The following is a 21,885-nucleotide window of genomic DNA, read 5'->3' as shown; positions in this document are numbered from 1 at the left end:
TTCATGACAACCCCAAATAATAATCAACAATAGTCTTTCTCACATATATATACATATATGTAAAACTAAAGAATGAAATATTACATAGCAATTAAAATAACCACACTATTGCTATAAACTACATCATGGATGAAATTTGACCAATGTCACTTGAAAAAAGAGAGACGCAAAATATTTTGCATTGTAAAATTCCTTTTATATTCAAAAACAAGCAAAACTAATCACTGGTGTTATAATTAAAGATGATGGCCTTCTGTATCTTTCCCAACAATATCCAGAAGAATCACTTTAAAATGAAATCTGTTACCACGCTAGAGCTTAAAACTTTTTGATCACACCACTGATTTCTCTTGAAACAAAGACTTAATTCTTGTTCTGCAAGACCTTACATTATTTTCTTTTACAGGGCATCACGCCACCTTTTGGCGGTTCTCTGAACTGCGGCCACACAGGTTTTCTTTCAAGGCCTTCTGCCACAAGGCCTTTTGCACGTGCTGTCCCCTCTGACTGAAGATACCATCCACTCTGATTCATTTTTCAGAGTTTAGCACAAAAGTCACTTCTCAAGAGAAGCCTCATGAACCAACTCCCACTCTAACTGCCGGCTGTTGTTCGGTTTCCTTGACATATATGTTAGTGCCCCGAGGAAAGAAAGACAGTTGACCAGAGCAGTGAGACCTCAAGCAAGGTTTATTAAAAACAGAGTGGCCAGGAGCACTGAGAAAGAGGAACTCAGAGCCCCCCACTTTTGGGAGAGAATCAGGTTTTACAGGCAGGGGATCATGTGCTGATTTCTGTAGGTCCGGGATGGTGGTTGAGATCATGGTACAAAAATTTAACTTTCTCCTTGGGGCTCTCTTTGTCCTTGGGAAGTCAGCCACTTCATGGGCTTGGTTGTTCTACCTGTGGAGGTCCGATAAAGTGGAGACTGTGGGTCTGGTTCTGGGTGGGTCAATGAGTCATGCGGACTTATTCTCTTTAAGGCCTTCCTTTTAGTTTCCACCTAAAAATATGCTCTCCAAGAACCAACTTCCTTTTGGTCTGAGCTCTTACCTCTGCTTGTTAATTCATTCATTTGCCATCAAGAAAAATATCTACCTCTCTTATTAGAACGTAAGAACAAATGGATTTGTCCTTAACTCCCTGTTTTATCACCAGAACCTACAAGAGTTCCTGTTACCCATTAGGAACTCAAGGGATATTTACTGAATGGCTAAATGGATGGATGGGTGGATGACGTGCTGGCTCCTCACCAGTGCCACCACAATGCCAGCTGTATGATCTGGCTTATGCCCAGCTCCATGGCCAAGTCATATCTCATCATGAAAAGCCAACTTCTGGTCTTGATTTTTAAAATACCATATCTCAAGAGGGCCTTTTTCAATTATTGGGATTGCATATATGTATGTAAACATATGTATGTTTTTGGTTTGTCTATTGAAGTATAGCTAATTTACAATAATGTATTCATTTCAAGTGTACAGAAAAGTGACTCAATTGTACATGCATATATATATATTCTTTTTCAGATTCTTTTCCACTAAACATTATTGTAAGATATCGAGTATAGTTCCCTGTGCTATAAACTAGGGTCCTTGTTGTTTACTTATTTTATATAGAGTAGTGTATGTATGTTAATCTGAACCTTCTAATTTATCTCTTCCCCTGCTATCCTCATTAGTAATCATGAATTTGTTTTCTATTTCTGTGACTCTTTCAATTATTTAAGGCACTCGGGTAGAAAGCGAAGGGGAAATTCTTAGATATTGTTTGTGACAGAAAGGAGCTGTACTAGGTTGAAGTAACAAGGTGACTGTCACTTTGAATTTACCAGCAAGAAGAATGATTTCAGTATTAGAGCTGTATAAGAGCAGAATGAGCTCTCTTATGAGGTGGTAAGTTCAAAGAGCAGGGAGTGGTTGACTCTCAGTCAGGGATATTGTAATAGAAACATGGGTGCTATTATTTTCCTTTTTGTAGCGTGATCTTCAGTCTTCTCTTTGAGATTTGGGCTGATCCTTTGCACTGTGTACAATAACTACTTCACTCTGATTCATCACTTGCAGCTCCCTGGGCCGGACGCTGAGGATCTGTCCCCTCCTGGGACGTGTTGCCATAATGATGGCAACATCTCTTTGCAAAAAAAAAAAAAAAAAAAAAAAAAACTCTAAAAAACACCTCTACTCTAGGAATAAGTGAAACTTCTTCATGGTAAGTTAGTTCTATGAAGCAGGTGTTTCAGAGATAGGCAGATAGAGTCCCCCCTTCCATGTGGGCAGTACAGGAGAGAAACACGCTCAACTGATGGCATCACTGTCTCCTTCTAGCACATCACATTAGTCAATTTTCATCTCACACACTGTGGTACCAAGAAAATATTTGTGGAACAGCCTATCTGCCCAGCATATACCTCTCCTTTTCCTTAATAATCAGCAGCAGTTTCTTATTTATTTCGTTTATTATTTTCAACCTTCCTTTTAATCTTTCAGGACTTTCATAGGAGTTGATCACATTGTCTCTCAGTTTCCTTTCCCCAGGGTTAGGAGTGCTCATATGTTCTCATCTCCTATGTTCTCATCTCCCTTCCTAGAAAAGCCCCTTTCATCTACTGATTAATGATCAGTAGCATTAATCCCTTCAAGATTTCTTCAGATATCTTCTTCTCCTGAGGCGAGCTTGTGAGAACATTATACTGCAGTCCGTGTGAAGACATGCCTGGTTATCCAGGAAGAACCTTCAACAAAGGATGAAAGATGAAACCTACAGGAAGCAAAACAAAAGCTGGTTTCCCACCAGTTAGTTAGGAGGAGCCTGGAACACAGATAAATTTGCTACATCCAAAGTAGACCTAAAAATAATTTGGGATGGAATTTTAAAATAAAATAGGGAACTTCACCGACTTCTTAGGTGGGTTATAGAGCCACCAGTCATTGCTAAGTTTCCAACCAGATTTCCCTTATGGAATTCTTATCTCAAATTGGATCATTTTTACCTAGTCAGGATAATAAAATTCTAGGATCGTGACAACAGCGAAAGGAGGAATGACTGCGTAGGGGGAATGTGGTGCTGTCCTGGACAGAGAGGAATGAATTCTTCAGTTGAGAGAAAATAAATAAATAAATAAAAGACCTTCCTAAATATCTTCAGCCTATCTCCACCAATACTTCTAGATTCCTGCCTGGCTCGGCCTCAGAAAAATCACCGGGCTGTGGTTTTCTTGGAGCAATTACGTGTAGTTACTGCCACCTTGAGGTCATCTCTAAAACCTACATCTTCTAACTTCAGAGAGCCGAGGAAAATAGAATGCAAGACCTAACAGTCTCTTCTCTAAAGTGCCTCAAACACCAGTTTGTATCCGTGTAGCACCGTGTGCTTATATCATCACTTACAGTCATCATTTACATCACTGACATTTAGCTCCTCACCGTATATTCCCTAACAGCGCTTTCTATGCCTGGAATAGCAGAGACAAAAACCAGAACAAACCCTGTGATCAACTCACATTTCCTTCTTAGGGAATACCTTCAAAAGGAAGAACAATTGAAGCTTGTTAAAAATCTTAGAATTTAACCTCAAAATCTTAGAGTTTTATGTCAAAATCGATTCAAGATAGGTAACTTAGAAACTTCTATCTTAAAGAAAATAATCCAACTTTCTAAAGCAATGGCTAACCCAGAAGAAAGAAGTAAAACATGATACATTACAGGGAAACTTAAAACTATTTCAGTTTGTGTGAACCGCCAAAGTAAGCTGATAACAGATCAATCATGGAGTTTATTTTGTTTTATTTTATTTATTTATTTTTTTTTGTCTTGTTAGGGCCACACCTGAGGCATATGGAAGTTCCCAGGCTAGGGGTCTAATCCGAGCTACAGCTTCCTGCCTACTCCACAGCCACAGCAATGCTGGATTCAAGCTGCATCTGTGACCTACGCTGCAGCTCACGGCAATGCCAGATCCTTAAACCACCGAGCGAGGCCGGTGATCGAACCCACATCCTCATGGATCCTAGTCAGGTTCATTACCACTGAACTAGAGGGGAATTCCCAGGGAGTTCATTTTAATGCATTTTTTTCTATTAGTTATTTTTAACCATATTTTCCTTGGTGAATACAATAATAATTTACACTGTGGTCATGTTTTCATTCTGAATATATCAATACATTTTTCAATTACAAAATCACACAAGCCCTAAATTACTGTCACAACACTGAAAAGCAGTAACTTGCCATATTTCAAAATCCTAAAGGAACTAGAAGTCTTTTCCCACACTAGTCCCATTCTTTACTTTGCTAATTGGTGATCACAAGACTGGAATCCATGAGTGAAGTGCTTATAGCAATTTTTGGCTTTATAAGTCTGCCATTTGTCATGGTTGGGGAACAGGAGTAGCCAAGTCAGTAAGAATTTTCTCCACCAAAAAAAGAGAGAGAGAGAGAAAAGGAGTTCCCATCGTGGCTCAGTGGCTAATGAACCGAACTAGTATCCATGAGAATGCAGGTTCCATCCCTGGCCTTGCTCAGTGGGTTAAGGATCCAGCATTGCCGTGAGCTGTACTGTAGGTTGCAGATCTGGCTCAGAGCTGGCACTGCTGTGGCTGTCGCTGTGGCCAGCAGCTACAGCTCCAATTCAACCCCTAGCCTGGGAACCTCCATATGTCATGAGCACAGGCCTAAAAAGACACACACACACACACACACACACACAAAAAGAATTTTCTCCACTAAATTTCTACCACCTGTATGTCATTAATTCCTTTTTTTTTTTTTTCCTTCTGACACTCATGAGGTGATATCTTAACCATTTTAAGAATACAGGAACTTTTTAGACCCCTAGCCTGGGAACCTCCATATGCCATGGGAGTGGCCCTAAAAAGACAAAAGACAAAAACCAAAAAAACAAAACAAGAATACAGGAACTTTTACTTGGGTGCATAGGAGCTTCTTTCCTTAGGCCAAAAATTCTCAAGCCCAAATCTGAAATTAAAAGAACTGTGTGGGAAAAAAATCTGAAAAAGAATGGACATCTGTACATGTATGACTGAAGCACTTTAATTATTTTATTTCTGCTGTAACAGAAATTATCACAACATTGTAAAGCAGCTATACTTTGATAAAACTTTCAAAAATGAAACTAAAAGGAAAGGAAATTCTGAATCCAAAGACCACTACCCCAGTACTTTTAAATTATTTCCCTTATCTCAATAAGTCAGTACATGTCAAGCAAAAAAATACTACAAAATTTTTAATTCCCATTCATTTTGCCCTCTTTGCTGCATAGATCTTACTAATTTATAGATTTTAGTATTGGAAGGATCCCAAAATTAGACATATAGGATGGGGAGCTCAGCGTTTGCAACATCAAAGAATCTCATCTCTAATTTTAGATTAAAATAATATCTAAGGAAAATCTTAAGAGTGAAAATAGGAAATCCTGGTGTTCCCTTGTGGCACAGCAAGTTAAGGACCCTGGGCTGTGACTCGGGTTCGGTCCCTGGACTGGGAATTTCTGCAATGCCCTGGATGTGGCAATAAACAAACAAACAGTCAAAGAAATCTTAAAATAAAGCAGAGTAAAGGAACTCTCATTCTAGCAAGGATCATCAGAGAAGCCCTCCTGGATTAGGTGAAATGATTGAATAGGGGATGGTTCGGGGCTCTGCCCCGCAGGCCTGCCAAGAAGCCCGTCCTAGCCCAGTTTCAAGATTGAAGAAAGAGTCTGGAGTCAACAACTGAGACATCAATGGTTTAGTGGATGGGGAGCTTACTGTCTGAAGCAAGGTCCTGGGAGCCACACCCCACCGTGTGCAACAGAGAGTGGGCAGGACTTGGCTGAGGCAGTCCATCGGGGGTGCTGGGGTTAGGAGGGGCGGGGACGGGGGAGGGGGGGGATTACCAGTTACTAGGGGAGTTTTTTCAGGTTGGCTCATTAGTTACCAGGGAAACCAGGAGAGGGGCACACCGCTACCAATCCTTTAATAGAACAATTAGTAGCTAAGGCCTGGGGCAAGTGCACTGGAAGGTCAGCCCTGTGCCTAGGGTTCAGGTGAAGCAGGCACCGGTCAGGCAGGGGATGTACAGAGAACAAGAGAACAGCCACCTGGAGTGGCCTGACCATACAGACGGAAATTACAGCGATGAAGTCAGAGAGGTAGGCAGGTATGCCTTGTCCACTATTGTGAGAGTCAGGGAACAGTAGCGTGGATGAAACAGGAACAGAATTCATTCATACACTTTCCCTGTGCTATGCTATGCAGCTGAGATTAATGGTGTCAGTTCTTGGTGTGTGCACTGGGACAGACCTGGGCTCCATCACCCCTGATGTTTTCATAGAGGTTGGCTCTCCTCTCCTGTTCCCACACTGAGCCCCATCTTTATCCCACTTACCATGGAGAGAGCATCCATAGAGCCACAGATGCCTTGTCTGACACCAGAGTGATCTGAGGTTTATGGTATTAGTTTGGAATAAAGACAAAGTAAAAGAAGATATCTTTGAGATGCAGGTTGCAGAATGGGAGAGAAGAAAGACTAGATGGTGAGAAAAAGGAAAAAAAAAAATATATATATATATAACTGGGTCACTTTGCTGCAGAGTAGAAATTGACAGAACATTGTAAATTAATTATAATTTTAAAATTTTGTAAAAGACTAGATGGAAGAAGTATTTGAGTTGGAGAGAAAAGAATTTTACCTGATAATTTAACTAAATTCCTACTTGGTGCAAGTGTTCCAACTTCCTTTCATGCCTCACCTTTCCAACCCCATCCCACCTCAGATATTTGCTTTATGACTCTACCTTTCACCCTAAATTTTGCACATGGCTACTGGTCACCGCATTTTTTTTCTGAATTCTTAATCTATCTTCTTTCCTAACCACCATAATATTCTACTTCTGATTTTCAGTTAAATTTTATTTCCCAGAAATATCTACTTGCTCTCTCCTGGCAGGTTGTTCACTCTACCATGTCCTGGACCCTGGCGAGATCATTTCAATATTTTATCTCCTAATCTACCTATAAGCAGGAGGGATACTAAAAAAAAATCCATATATTTAGCAAACTGTATTGTACAAGGACTGACCAACTAGAGCAAGAAGCTGCTGTAAATGGCCAGTATAATCATAACACGACAATTACTACCACACCGACCTCATATTCCAGCATTTTCTCCCTCATTTCACTTCAGCCACACTGGCCTCAGTACAGTTCCTCAGACCTTCCAGGAAACTCTTATTCCAAGGACATTTGTGGGAGTTCCTGTTGTGGCTCAGCAGGTGCAGAACCTGACTAATATCCATGAGGATGCGGGTTTGATCCCTGGCCTTGATCAGTGGGTTAAGGATCCCATGTTGCTGCAAGCTGTGTCATACATAGGCTGGCAACTGTAGCTCCCACTCGACCCCTCGCCTGCAAACTTCCACATGCCACAGGTGCAGCCCTAAAAAGAAAAAAAAAATCTGACATTTGCAACTATTGGGAGATTTTTTTCTACCTAAATGATACTTTTCCAGGTTTATACGGTTTGTACTTATCACTTTCTATTATATACACTATATGTTTTATTCATTATATTTGTTTGTCTCTACCCACTGGAATGTATGCTCTGTAAGGATGAAGATCTTTATTTCATGTCCTGTCAGAATTCCCAGCATATGGAAGGATGACTTGCACAGAGCATGGGCTCAGTGATTATTTTTGTATAAGTTAATTAACTAATTTAATCAATAGACCTGAACCCTTGATGGAAAAATAGTTTTATTAGCTCCATTTTACAAACCAGGGAATTGCAAATAAGAAAAACTATAGAATTTGTCCAAGAATACACAGTAAGTGGCAGAGCCTGGATTAACACAGACCTCCATCTGTTTGATGACAAAAGTCATGCTTTTGAAAGTCATGTTCTTTCTCCCACGCCATGCTGCCTTGAAGAAGAAAAATGTTCGTGGTTGGCGTGTGGTCCAACACAGCTGCAGATGTGTGGATTTCGTGCCTTTCAAGTACCCTTCTGGCCAAAGAATTTATATTCCCCATGGTGGATCTAAATTGCTCTCAACAAGACATATTTTCACGTTTGGATCTTGGGTTTTCAGGATAGATACAAGGGCCTGAAGGAATTGCAAAAAGGAAGTTTCAGTGTGGAAAAGGAGGGGTTGGCGCTGACCCACAGGCACTCATTAACAACGGAAGGTGAAAGAGAGAAGCAATTATCTTCGATTTCTAGTTTGGGAAACTAGGTGGTAAATGAAAATAAGAAAGGAGGAATGAATTTACTAGAGTCCAAGAGGTATGCAGGGGAGAAGTTCTGATATATCGTGTTGAGATGCCTTTGGGACTTTAGGGGTGAGATATCTGAACATCCAGTTGGTTCATTTCACCCCTCTCATGTAATGTGCTCCTGATTTTGATTATCTGACCTGTCTCCCTGGTTATGTATTTTCCTGTTTCGTTCGTCACAGTCACTTGTCCTGATTTAGCTTCCTAACAACTCAGCTGCAATAATTTGAGTGGGCTAAGATTTTTTTTTAGTTATCTTTATTAACGTATAGTTGATTTATAATGTCCAGTCAATTTCTGTGATACGGCAAAGTGACCTAGTCATACATACATATGCATTCTTTCTCTCACATTATCTTCTATCATGTTCTATCCCCAGAGACTGGATAGAGTTCCCTGTGTGAATGGAAGTGCCAGGAAAGTGGGGGTGGCAATATTCATATCAGACAGAATAGACTGTAAAACAAAGGTTATAAAGAAAGATAAAGAAGAACAGTGGGCTTAAGATTTTGAGGAATGGAGACTGAAGTAGGGGGAGGACCAAGGTGAGATGAAGGGAAGCAGCAGGGATGCTGACTCGGTAGGGGGCCTGGTTTGGTTGGAGGCAGTCGGCATTCCAGGGATCAACACCCAAAGAGACAAGGCAAAACGGAGTTTGGCTCAGGATAGATTCACAACCGGATAATTCAATATGGCACGAAGTGTTTGTGGTTCTTTTAATAAATAAATTTTAACAGCTGTACTTTTTCATTTCCAAGATTTCTATTTTGTTTGTATTTGTCTTCCCTGTTTAATGTCTTCAGATTATGTTTCCTGATTTCTTTTCTTTTTGTTTTCTTTCTTTTTTTTTAAAGTATAGTTGATTTATGGATCTCCCGTCATGAGGATTCGATCCCTGGTCTCACTCAGTGGATTAAGGATCTGGCATTGCTGTGAGCTGTGGTGTAGGTCACAGACGCAGCTCAGATCCCACTTTGCTGTGGCTCTGGCATAGGCCATCGGCCACATCGCCGATTAGACCCCTAGCCTGGGAACCTCCATATACCGAGAGTGCAGCCCTAGAAAAGACAAAAAGACAAATAAATAAAGTATAGTATAGTTGATTTACAATGTTTCTTCAATTTCTGTTGTACAGTGAAGTGACCCAATCACATCCAGTTCCCTGTGCTGTGCAGTAGGAACCCATTGCTTATCCATTTCAAATGCTAAAGTTTGCATCCATCAACCCCAAACTCCCCCCATCCTTCCCACTCCCTCCCTCCTCCCCACTGGCAACCACAAGTCTGCTCTCCAAATCCCTGATTTGTTTCTGTTTTGTGGATAGGATCATCTGTGCCATATTTTAGATTCCACATATAGGTGCTATTGTATGGTATTTGTCCTTCTCTTTCCGACTTACTTCGCTTAGTATGAGAGTGGTACTAGAGATTCTCATACTAAAGGAAGTGGTTGTATTTTAGGGAGTTCCTGCTGTGGTGCAGTAGAAACAAATCTGACTAGTATCCATGAGGATGCGAGTTCAATACCAGGCCTCACTCAGTGGGTTGGGGATCCGGCATTGCCACGAGCTGTGGTGTAGGTTGCAGACATGCCTCAGAGCCCTCATTTATCTGGCTATGGTGTAGGCCAGCAGCTGCACCTCTGATTTGACCCCGAGCCTGGGAATTTCCATATGCCACAGGTGCAGCCCTAAAAAGCCAAAAATAAATAAATAAATAAGTAAATAAATAAATAAATAAATAAATAAAGGAGGGGGTTGTATTTTAAACCAACAGTCTAGGCAGAATGTAGAACTTGGATTGAGGTGGAATCGGTCCATACGTCAAGACCTCTGACCTTTCATGGCCAGACCCTAGCAACAGGTGTATGAGAATCCAGGCTGTGGGTGAAAGGGGTCAGAATTCAAGCCTTTGCCAAACAAGTTAAGGTTTAGGGCATTTCACTCTAAGGAGGATGAAACATAAAGCATGGAAACAGAGGCAGATACTTGGGTGCATAAACCAAGTCAATCCAACTAGAGAGAAGAGATTGGAAAGGAGGAGGAAATATCAGCAAAGTTATCACGTGTGTTACTGGCTCTATGGCAGCCAGATACGTTCTAGACTCCTCTGACCAATGAGCTAGTTACTTTACGCCACTGCTACAACTGGCTTAGAAATTCAGTGGAGTTCAGCATTAGAGGAAATTACAAGAACTAAGGGCCTAGAGTTGGCAGGTCCACATCAATCTTTGGCTTTGGAAATTCGGCTGAATAATATTCTTTCCAACCTTTAGGTGTGGCTTTTATTAGTCAAACATGAACACACAAACATATGCACATACATATATGCACCCTCAGACATGCATACCCACACACATGAACAGACAGCTCGTTATTCTCTTGTTTTTCCAAGTTTGGAAGAAAGTTCTATCCATTTTTTAAAAATTCAACAAATATTGAACATAAGTAAGTTTTAGGGATCTAATTACAGCATGGTGACTATAGCTAATAATACTGTATCATATACTTGAAATTTGCTAAGAGAGTAAATCTTAAGCATCCATACAAAAGCATGTAAGTTTGTGTATACATGCTCTTTTCCCTCCTAAGGATGAGTAAACAGACAGGAATCACGTCAGAAAAACTTCTAACATGAAAGACCAAACATGCAGAGAAAGGAACTTAAAAGATACAGAGACAAAGCAGATCCTAACCAGAATAAACACAAAGGAAACCACAGAAAAGTTTTTAGAGATGTATTTTTTTCACCGTGGTAGCAGAAAAAAAATTAAATTTACTAGAGTGGTGATAAAGCTAAAGAGATCCTTTTCAGTGTATACCTAGAAGATGATGAGATGGAAAAAAAAAAAAGGAGAGAAAAAAAAAGAAACATATCAGTTTATGCCCGAATGAATAATAACCAACTCATAATAGGTGTCATAGCAGAAGTGAAACAAGAAAAAGATGTTAGCAAAGAAATAAAATCTAGTTTGATGAATGGGGGGTGGACAATATATGCAAAATCACATCATTTCTTTTCCTTCCTTGTTAACCAATTTTTATTGAAGTGTAGTTAATTTATAGTCTTGTGTTAGTTTTAGGTGTACAGCAAAGTTTTGTACACACACACACACATATACACATATTCTTTTTCAGATTTTTTTCCTGTATAGGTTATTACAACATATTGAATATAGTTTCCTGTGCTATACAGTAGGTCCGTGTTGTTTATCTATTTTTTATATAGCCATGTGTATATGTTAATCCCAAACTCCTAATTTATCCTTCCCCCACCCCACTATCCCTTTGGTAACCATAAGTTTGTTCTTCTTGTTTGTGCATCTATTTCTGCTAATTATTTCTGCATGTCAATTTTCTTCATTCTTTAAAGTTTTATTGAAGTATGGTTGATTTACAATGTAGTGATAATTTCTGCTGTGCAACAAGGTGATTCAGTTATACATGTACACACATCCATTCTCTTTCAGATTCTTTGCCCATGTAGATTATCGCAGAATATTGGATAGAGTTCCTTGTGCTATAAAGCAGGTCCCCATTGGCCAGTCATTCCATATACTACAGTGAAACACGTTTGTTTTGTTTTGTTTTGTTTTGTTTTGTTTTGTTTTGTTTGCTTTTTAGGGCCGCACCCACGGCATATGGAAGTTCCCAGGCTAGGGGTCGAATTGGAGCTACAGCTGCCAGCCGCAACCATAGCCACAGCAATGCAAGATCCTTAGCCTACCAAGCAAGGCCAGGGATTGAACCCACATCCTCATGGATCCTAGTTGGGTTCATTAACTGCTAAGCCATGAAGGGAACTTCCAAATACATCATTTTTAAATCACCAAGGAGAAAGCAAGTCTTAAAGCTTCCAGAGAAAAATTAGATTCCATCCAAGGATTAAGGATAAGAATGCATGGCCTTCTTGAGGGCAGCACTGGAAGCTGGAAGCCAGGGGGGCAATGTTAACCATGGAAGGAAAACAATTTTCAGCCTAGTATTCTTTGCCCAGCTGATCATTATTTACATGTAATTGTAAGGAAGGAACAAATTCATTCAAGGAATCCCCAGGATGACAATGAAGAGAAGTCCCTGGACCTTGACCTGCGCAGAGCCAGGAAGCAGCTTGTTGGGATGCAAGGGGCAGCACAGGACATGAGGACTCCTTCCCAGGGAAAGAGTTGCCCCCCCGCAACCCCTCCGTCTCTGCCTGTGCTGCAGGGGGTGACTGATTCTTGGAAAGTCTGCGAATTTACTTCCAGTGGAATTTTATAACTTTGGCACTTTAGAGAGACCTAGGGACAAAGACATAAAAAATTGAACACACTATTAAAGAAATGTCATTGCCTTCAGAAAAAAATATTAAAGATGTATAAGGAAGGAAACGTAAACATAACACACTACATGGCTTATCTGTGAGTTTTATTTACATAGGCATAGAAATATAAAGCACCCAAAGTTGATTTAGCCAAAAAATGTGAAATAACTGTACTGGGGAAACGGGAGGAAGGAATCCCATGTATTTGTGAGCTGCAGGGCTCTCGCAATGTACAAAAAAGGGGCGTCAGAAAACTAAATTCTTACCTTCTATTGCAGAAAATCAATAGATAAGGGACAGCTAGAACTGAACGCTAGAAATGACACATAATAAAATGACACATAATGACAAATAATAAATACCACTTCCTCTGGTAAGTGGGATGGGAGTGGGGAGGTGTGGGACAAGGGACCATTCTTTTGATCATCCTGTAACATTCTAAATTTTAATCCACAGTAATACATTCATTTAATTACAATCAAGGTTAAATTAAAACACAAGGGGCTCTGGAGTTCCCACTGTGGTTCCATGGGTTAAGAACCCAACTAGTACCCATGGGGATGTGGGTTCAATCCCTGGCTTTGTTCAGTGGGTTAAGGATCTGTTGTGGCTGCAAGGTGTGGTGTAGGCTCAAGGCTGCAGCTATGGCTGTGATGCAGACCCAAGGCTGCAGCTCTGATTCGACCCTTAACCTGGGAACTTCCATGTGCCTCAGGTGCCACCCTAAAAATAAATAAATAAAGAAGGGGCTCTAATAGATGCTGAGTAAAGTAGCTTCCCATTTGCTCATCCTAAGGATCTCTTAATTTTATGCAGAATTTCAAACACAACCTACAAGAAGCTACCATAGTCATTCAGAAGTAGAATTAATTACTTCTAACTAAAAGAATTCGGGAAGGTTCCATTCAGGAAAAAAGGCACCTGGGCTGATCCTATCAGAACCAGATTTCAGTAAGTGGGAATACAAAAAACAGAACCCCAGGGCAACAGAATGGAACAGTCCTTTTCAAGGACCATCCACATAGAGGCAGCAAGCCATCACTTCCCTGGGGTCCCAGACTTCCTCTGGCCCAGAGAGCCAACTTTTATCACTCAGCCACTAAGTGCTAAGCCTGCCACAGATTATCTCACGTAACCTCACAGCACAGTATGTGGTGAGTACCTTAACCACACCTCATCAAGGAGGGAACTAGAATTGAGAAAAGTAAAGGCACTTGCTCAGGGACACAATTTAAAGTCACTTGTGGAGTTCCCGTCGTGGCGCAGTGGTTAACAAACCGGACTAGGAACCATGAGGTTGCGGGTTCGATCCCTGGCCTTGCTCAATGGATTAAGGACGCGGTGGTGCCGTGAGGTGTTGTGTAGGTCACAGACGAGGCTTGGATCCCACATTGCTGTGGCTCTGGTGTAGGCCAGTGGCTACAGCTCCGATTGGACCCCTAGCCTGGGAACCTCCATATGCCGTGGGTGCAGCCCTAGAAAAGACCAAAAAAATAAATAAATAAATAAAATAAATAGTCACTTGTGGAGTTCCTGTTGTGGTTCAACCAGTTAAAAACCTGACATAGTATCCCTGAGGACGTAGGTTTTATCCTGGGCCTTGTTCAGTGGGTTAAGGATCCCCTGTTGCTGTGGCTGTGGTATAGACCAGCAGCTGCAGCTCCGCTTCCACCCTTAGCCCAGAAACTTCCATATGCCACAGATGCAACCATCAAAAGAAAAAAAAATTTTTAATTATAAAAAAAAAATTGCCTACAGCTGCAGCTCCAATTCAACCCCTAGCCTGGGAACCTCCATATGCTGCAGGTAACCACCCTAAGAAGCAAAAAAAAAAAAGAGGAAGAAAAAGAAAAAAATTAACTCATTTGTTTTCTGTTACATGCCAATTCTCTTTCCATCACTGCCTTCTTAGAATACGTGCACATAAATTATATGCTTGACATACCCCTATACAGAAAAGCTTTTTTAGGAGTACTGAGAGATCAGATTAAACAAACCCTATAGGGGCAGGCCCAGCACTCACCCAAATCCACGCATTTCTAGGTCTTTCTCACCACATCCTTCCTGTCACTGCTCACACAGCTCAATGTACAGCTAAATGTTCTACCAGAGAGGAAGCAACAATCTGAGACTGTTCGAGATTCTTATTGCAAATAACACAATCTACTGTGGCTGGGTTTTTTGTTTGGTTTTTTTTTTTCAATTTTTTGTACAGTGTGACAACTTAATGAATGTCTACAAAGAGGCTTTATTAAAGAATATTAGACTCTCTGATCATTGGGAAGGCTGAAGAACAAAATCAAATCTAAATGCACAGGAAAAACAAAATGCCACCACGCTTTGCACACCACCCACATGCACGCACTGCAAACCAGGTGGCAAAACTGTTCTGAATGAGTGGCTCGCCTCTGTGCTTCTACCACAGACACAGGAAGTCAAGACTTGACTTCATTTTCATCATAAAATCTGCAGTACTAATTGCCACTTCTGTACCAGGAATTTGACCTTGTCAGTTGCTGCTGTCACCTAAAACCCCAACACCTTTGAAGCTGGCTGTATCAGCAAGCGGGATGCCCCATGTGCAGCCTGGTTCTCCTGCTGATGAATTCTGAATCAACCTCACTTGGAAGCAAGCCTATGCTACATGTAACCCACTCTGGTTACAAGACAGCTTGAGAGTTTGTCCTCTGAGTTGGGAGGTGGGAATTCTTACATGCAAGTCATTTAAAAGATATTGGGCAGGATTTCCCTTTGTGGCTCAGCGGGCTAAGCGCCCAACTAGTATCCATGAGGTTGGGGGTTCGATACCTGGCTCAGGGGATTCAGTGGGTTGAGGATCTGGAGCTGCCACAAACTTTGGTATGGGTCGCAAATGCATCTCAGATCTGGTGTTGCTGTGGCTGTGGTATAGGCCGGAAGCTGCAGCTCTGAATCTGACCCTTAACCTGGGAGCTTCCATCAGAGGAAGGTGCGGCCCTAAAAACAAAAAAAAAGTTGGGCAGCAGTAATTATGACATGTCTACTCTAAGCCCATTTAAGAGACAGGAGTCAAGCATCACTGACAGGCTTCTGGCTCAAAAATGTAAGTCATGATGGGGTCATTATAGAGAAGGGGAGCCCTGGAGAAGGCATGCATGGGGTCAGGTGACAAGAGGTGGCTTTAGCCCTAGAAGTGCTGAAAGGGAGGTGCCTGTGAGATGTAAACGGAGATGTTTGATTGGATATACGAGCCTAGAGCTTGACGGAAAGGTCAGAACTCCAGATAATAACATGGACAGTATCAGAACACAGACGGCAGCTGATGCTGCAGAATAGAATGAGATCATTAGGACGAGCTTAGGGGGACAAGGGGGGCCCTGGAGCCTTCAGGGTGTGTTTGGGCAGAAGAGGAAAGGTCAGCAAGGGAGACTTACTGAGAAAAGCCAGCGCAGAGGTGGAAAGAAGCAAGAGCTAACGGGATTGTAGAAGGCGAGACAGGGAGCATTTCAAGGAGGATGGGGCTCAGCCGCAGCAAATCCTTCTAGGAACCAATCATTAAATAAGTACTCACTTCCTCCACCTTGTACCCTTTATTCCATGGTTTGCTCTGCTTACGCTGGGTCACAATGATCTGAAACAGAGAGTAGGTAAAAATGCAGCACTAGCGAGGCAATGACAAAGGCATAGCAATGAGATCCTGCTGTGCTGCACAGGGAACTATATCCAGTCCCTTGTGATGGAACACGATGGAGGATAAGGTGAGAAAAAGAATGTATGTATATATGTATGACTGGGTCACTTTGCTGTACAGTAGAAATGGACAGAACACTGTAAATCAACCATAATGGAAAAAAATAAAAATCATTAAAAATAAATAAATAAAAACACACACACACAAAAAAAGCATGAAAGTAGATCCTAAGGCTCTTCCAGCTTCTGAATCATATTCTTTCTCTGACATTCCCAGGGCCTCTTCCTCTTCCCACCTCATGAACATGGGCCCTCTGTTTGTGATGGGCCGTCAGCTTTCTGTTCTGCTCCTGGCCATCCGACCCAGAATGCTCTGTGCTCAGGCCTTTCCCCACACCCCTCTGCCCCAACAGACTAAGCTCCAGGCTACCCTGATCATACGTGCCCTCCTCTTCATCCTCCTCCTTCATTTGGTTAATTCCTGCTCACCTCCAGGTCTCTCTTTGTATTTCACTTTCTATAAAAATGATGTTCAAGTTCTTCCAGCCTAAATCTGGGCTAAGGACCCCTCTGGTCCATTCCCATCTCACCCAGTACTTCCCATAGAGCATCACTGTGCAAAGAAGTGTCCGGGTGCTGGCAGTGTAGTGCCCAAGGTTAAAATCCCCCTCCACCAACTGTGTGAGCTTGGGAAAGTCTCTTACCCTATTGAAGACTGATAGTGTCTAATCCACGCAGGTGCTGTGAAAACTAAAGAGTTCCTGCATTTGGAGTTCCCACTGTGGTGCAAAAGGATTGGCACATCTCTGCAGCGCTGGAATGCAGGTTCAATCCCTGACCCGGCACAGTGGGTCAATGATCCAGCGTGACCAAAGCTGCGGTGTGGTTCACAACAGAGGCTCAGATTTGATCCCTGACCCTGGATCTCCAAATGCTGTGGGGCAGCCAAAAAAGGGGAAAAAAAAAAAAAGCACTAAGAAAAAAGAAAAAAAGAAATCACTAAGCAAAGTAACTGAAAGACAAAAAGCACTTGGCAAACAGTGTCCATTATTATTATTTCAGTATTGTCACACTCATCATACTGTTTTATGAGGGCTAATGTCTGCCTTCTTCACTGAGATATAAACTCTGTAGGGGTAGAAACTATTGGATTTAAAAGCAAAAGTAAAGGAGTTCCCATCGTGGCTTAGCAGAAACAAATCTGACTAGTAGCCATGAGGATACAAGTTCAATCCCGGGCCTCACTCAGTGGGTTAAGGATCTGGCGTTGCCGTGAGCTGTGGTGTAAGTCACAGACATGGCTTGGATCCCATGTTGCTGTGGCTATGGCTCAGGCTGGCAGCTGCAGCTCCTATTCGACCCCTAGCCTGGGAACTTCCATATGCAACAGGTGTGGCCCTAAAAAGACGAAAAACAAAAAAGAAAATCACCACTGGGATTGGAATCTAGTAAGATTTCAAGCACATTTGTTAAGTATATGATTCTCATGTACTACGTGTAAAAAATAATTCCACAGCCAAGTGACCAAGACCCACTGCCACCCTGCCACCCTAAAACTCATTTCCATTTTTACTTGTTTGTTTGTTTTAGCTGCCCTGAGACATATGGATTTCCTGGGCCAGGGATCAGATCCGAGCCTCAGTTGTGACCTAAGCCACAGCAACACCGGATCCTTAACCCCTTGTGCTAGCCAGGCATCGAACCTGTGTCCCAGTACTCCCAAGACACTGCTGACCCCATCGCACCATAGCAGGAACTCCCTAAAACTCATTTCTATCCAGATGTATAATGCAACACCCAAACTCAGCATATCCTAAATCGGTGATTGTCTTGGGCCTCTGAACACCATCTCATCCTGATTCCCCTTTGACTGTTAATGGAACCACACTCCTCCCAATGACCTAGGCTCCAAACCTCATAAGCATCTACAGTTCTTTCCTCTTCCTTGACCCCAACATCGAGTCAGCATCATTCACATTGACAAGCTAGTGACAAGGCTGGGTCAGGGGTGATGGTAAGGATAATGGCAGTCAGGTAAGGTTGTGACAAGAAAATAAAATGATCCTCATACTTGGTAATAAGTTAACCTTTAAATATTCACAGGAGGAGCTCTAGTGGTGCAATCGGTTAGCGCACACTCCTTATATAAATATCCACAGGAAGCCTGTCTGAAGGAACTATCCTTGGGCTGAACCACAGAAAGGTTCCTGATGAAAAAAAAACAGGGGGGACAGGATGGCAATTGGGGCGTTTATATCCCAACATTTACATTAATCATTTGCTAATGTACTTTTAATGATAATCATCTACCAAACCATTTGTGTTATGAAGAGCAACTCCAGGCTTTCTCTTCATTGTTGAGGGTCTATTTTTGAATTTTGTAGTGACAAGTAGCCCAGCTGGGCAGATTTCTTCAGCGCCAAAATGTCCTTTGATACCTGAGGTTTTCTGCATAATCAGAAACTTGCCAGGGTACCCTGGCTCCTTCCTTTCCTCCTTCTCATTTACCACAGCAGATGAGGGGGAAATTACAAAATGATGGAAAAAGTTAATGCGCCTGGTGATAAGCCAGGAGAGTGACCCTACTTGGGACTCCAAGTAGAGGTGGGAAGAAGGGGAGAAGGGAGGGAAAAGACATAGGATTACGTTGACATTATCAGGCTTAGCTAAGGTTCAGGGGTGATTGAAGGGCTCTGATAAATAGAGTGGTGTGTGTGTGTATGTGAGACATAAAAGTTGTGAATCTGACACCTGGATTCTACATCTTCTTGGCCCCATGGCCATGGCAGTTTTTCCACAAAGGAACATGAATAAGAGTCATGGGATGAAGATGCACCAGACACTAGGAGCCTCATGAGTCAGCTGGGCCTGATGTCTGTTTGTTCATAATGTCAAGACAATGACCTAAAGCTTCGCCCTGGATTTCCCAAATATATCCCAAAACATATGCCAAGTATGTCCCAAAGGAGGCCAATGTTCCTCCGCCAAGCCCCACACTGCGTCTGTGACCTGCACCACAGCTCATGGCAACACCAGATCCTTAACCCACTGAGCGAGGCCAGGGGTTGAATCCACATCCTCAAGGATTCTAGGCAGCTTCTTAACTGCTGAGCCACAAAGGGAACTCCTAAAAGTAACTATTTTTAAGCTTTTCTCCATTCTCACACTTGATCTTAGTCCACCATCCAATCCACTACATCTAACTTCCTTCATCTTTTATTCAAAGAAGACACATTATCCTGGCTAAAGGTTGTCACACAAGTGAAATGGACAAGGTTTTCATAGCAAATCCTAGCCTGGGTGACCAGCTACTTCTAAGCCAGGAGCTTATAAGTACTATTTCAATTAATAATCCTAACTGTGTAAAGTAAGCACTGTTATTATCCCCATTTTACAGATGAGAAAATACAGGCATAGAAGTGTTACATAACTAACCCTAAATCATGTAACTAATGACCAGTAGTGACAGGGTTTGAGCTTCAGCCTTATGAAGCCAGTCTTTAAAGATTGCACAATACTTCCCCCTGGTGGCAAGGTTAAGTACAGCAACAAATAAGCACAAGGATGGGTTAACATACAGCAGCTCAGGAGGCAAATATAGTGCGTATGTCTTGCTTAAAGAAGTGCCTATTTGGAGTTATTTGTCCAACTCCACTATATCAAGGCTTCCTTACTGAGTCTTTCTATCTGGCTCTTTATCAAAAAGTCCTTTTCCTAGTCTTACTCTTTCACTATCTCATGATAGATGAATGAAAAACAAAACACAGGCCACTCTGCTTTGTTCTTGAAATTATGTGGCATCCTGAACAAAAATGATCACTCAGGAACATTTCCCCTGATCCCTAGAATCACAAGATCACAATAACTGAACCAGATGTCAGAGACCATCACCCAGATTCCCTGTCGACCACAAAGGAAAACAGTCCTTCCCCCAGGAATATTGGCTGCTGACAGCAGAGTCTGTCTCCTGGATTGCTCAGTGAGAAGCTTCCTTGCCCAAGATTACACCTCTGTCTGGACAGGTTCAAAGTCCCAGCCCTCCTGCCTCAGTTAAAGACCACTGGAGGCCATCCCAACTCTAGAGTACCCAGTGGGATTGGCCACGGTTCCCATTACCATTGCACTGAGGTTCGACTTCTCCCTCTGCCCCACCTGCTTCCCTCTCTTCTTCCAGGTGTTCCCAAGAGCATCCTCCAATAATCCTTCCACAAGCAAATCTCGGAGTCCCTTTCTCAGGGAACCACCTAAGACAACCCTTCAGTCATGTCAACCCTTCAGTCATGTCCACAAACACTATCACTTTCAATAAAGTGCAAGAGTGCAGTGTAAAGATAATATCAGAGAAGTTCATGGATCTAAAGTTCAGAAACACACTAGAAGGTAAAAGTCATATATGGAAATCAATCTCTCAGTCCTCATAGGCTGCTAGAGTGTTTGATCGCTTCACATTTCATAACTTTGTCATTGCTATGCCGCTGAAATTCTCTGTCCTTTGAGGGGTTTTTTTTTAATCTCTAAAAAAAGGATTTAATTAGATGTTTTCTATAGCCACTGCAGACCACATCCAAAACCTTGCCTTAAATCTTCGTAATGAAAACTCTTACAATCTCTCCTGCAAGGCTATGTTTGAAGGTTATTTGTTTTTGTTTTGACCTTGACATCTAGTGTTCGGATATGGTGATTAGAGATGCAGATCTTTTCCATCAGTTTCAGCATCAGAAGTTTGTAAGGCACGGTTCAACTCTAGGAGACCATTGGGACAGTAATTTTTTGATCCCTCTTTGGGGTAAAATTCTCTTTTAAGTGGATGCCAAAATTTTTCACTAGGAAAAACTCACTCTAATTAACCACATTAGCATGAAGTGTCTTGGTCTCAAAGCCTCAAGCTCAAATCCCTCCTGGAACCCCTCCTATTCAACAACTTCCTATTGACCTTCTTTCCCTTTTAGGTTCTTCTTTGAATGGAAACATGAGAATAAAGATACAGACTGCCATGGGGAAAGATGAATCACTGTTAAATGAGAAACCTCAATCCCAGTGTTAAACTTACAGAACTTGGTTGGTGCGATCCTAAGGAAAGATTGAACTTAGGAAGGCATTAAAAAAATACTTAATAAAAGACAAAGTAACTTTAAATGATACAGCTATAGAAAAGAATGATGGAATAAAAATTAAGTTTTCTGTAGTCAGTCATTCTTGATCTCAGGTGTGGAGTACAGAAAAGTTTTTCTTCAATCAGATTAATACCGTGTGGATTTAGGACACCTGGAAAAAGCAGGGCAGAGTCCATCCATAGAGACACACTTGTTATGATACCTTGATGAGTTCTGTCTTTCCTTTTTCATATTATAGACTGGGCCCCTTTTCACTATTTCCATCAGGAAAGGAGAGGAAGAACTCCTACAATCCTTCAAGATTCACAAGTTGCAAGACCATCCTATATGCTTGAGGGGGGACAATGTGAATAAAATTACCTACTTAATAAAACACGGTCGTTACATGTACCTTTATTATCTCGGTTTGGGAGCAACATGGACAGCATGAATAGAGGCAACCAGCTCAAGATTTTCCTCCCCCAGTTTCCTTTTACTTGGAAAGTAACTGAGAAGGCTGAAATACAAGATAAGTGCCAATGAGGGAGTT

The sequence above is a fragment of the Sus scrofa genome, chromosome 4 (assembly GCF_000003025.6).
Source record: "Sus scrofa isolate TJ Tabasco breed Duroc chromosome 4, Sscrofa11.1, whole genome shotgun sequence".
Taxonomy (NCBI): domain Eukaryota; kingdom Metazoa; phylum Chordata; class Mammalia; order Artiodactyla; family Suidae; genus Sus; species Sus scrofa.
The sequence above is the reverse complement of the archived record's forward strand: the minus strand, read 5'-3'. Positions refer to the sequence as shown.